Raw genomic sequence first — 1521 nt, 5'->3', positions numbered from 1 at the left:
CTTTATAAAATAGATCAAACACACACTGGTTATGATCAGGTTTTTATGTCCTGAAGTTTTGATCCGTCTTATCCTTAGTTAGTAGTTTGTAATATTGTCGCTCATTGATAAAAATGAAATTGAGGTTTATGTGATTAGGATTATTTTGTTAATTTATGGCTTCCAAATGAAGTATGAAAGGAAACATTTGGCCACTGCTGCCTCAGAGGATCAAGAACCAAAGTCATCTGCATTTGCTGTTTTATTCTGGATCTGTTGGCTGATCGGGACAATCAGGCATTTTAACTTCCTCTGGGGTCGTTCACACATCGACGTCACCTGTGAGTCACTGAGGTCACATTGCAGTCATGTGAGAATTGTTCAGAGTTACAAGAATAAAAGGTGTGAATTGGTGTCATAGCGCCTGAGGACGAATGTCTCAGGACGGCTTTGTAAGTAGCTGATAAGTGCAGCCTCAGGATGCGATCTGGATGACACTCACACGACAAATCGGGTGCATCATTGTGCTTCCACAGCTTCAAAGGGAAGGAGGGCGAAGCTGTGTTTGAATTTCCGATTTAACTCACAGTTAGGTTGTATTCGTTGAGTGTTAAATTTGGAGCATGAAGCAAGTATTGATGCTGTAACTGCAGCTGCACAGTACATTATAACCACTTGGTACCGAAAGCACATGGCAAAGACACAATATGTATGCAAACACAAGACCAGAGCACACAAAGACAGATGAATTTCAACACTAACACAGATCCATATTCACTGACCGTGCTCTAATAACATGTGCATTAGTTTTTTGCAGTTGTAGTTATTTTAAGTTGCATAGTGTTGATTGAAGAGATGCAGGGCTGTTGAGAAGTGTCGAAATGACTCTCATAGGTGCGAATGTACTCGACATAAACACGCCGCAGTGTCGATTAGTTTTTAAAAAAGTCGCACAGTTAAATGATCGCAGAACATTTTCTTGCTGAGTGCGAAGTAAATTATACAGAAACAACACAGTACATTCTGTTTCCACATTATGCAAATCCGACTCATCAAACATAAATACACAAACATCACACATCTGCGCACACGCTCGCAGAGAATTATCGAGCAGTGAGACTTTGGGGGGTAAACACAGCGGGGAGTGTGTCAGAGAGCAGCGAGTCTCTAAGTCGCACTAACAGGTCGCTGTGGAGAGACAGGGGATGAAAACTGGCAGCCGACGACAGAATTAAGCTCTCGGACCGAACTGTTCACTGAGATATGAAGAGTTTAAGTCCAGACTGAAATATCCACCATTTGAAAACAGAATGCAGGCAGCAGTAAGAATAAATAGAGCTTTTTAAATAAAACTATTACATTTTAATTAAAGCCTTAAAAGGAAGTCTTGTGGAGTCCCAAGTGCATACGTGTTTTTGGCTCCAGAATAAAATTTGTAAATTCTGATAAACTGCCTCAGATGATGTCACTGGAGTCAGCGTCAAATGAAAAACAAAATGACAATGTGGATTTTAAGAGAAGAGAGCTTATCCCACATCTGCC

Source organism: Morone saxatilis, unplaced genomic scaffold, assembly GCF_004916995.1.
Source record: "Morone saxatilis isolate NCDOM2014 unplaced genomic scaffold, NCSU_SB_2.0 Contig9, whole genome shotgun sequence".
NCBI lineage: Eukaryota > Metazoa > Chordata > Actinopteri > Moronidae > Morone > Morone saxatilis.
The sequence above is the reverse complement of the archived record's forward strand: the minus strand, read 5'-3'. Positions refer to the sequence as shown.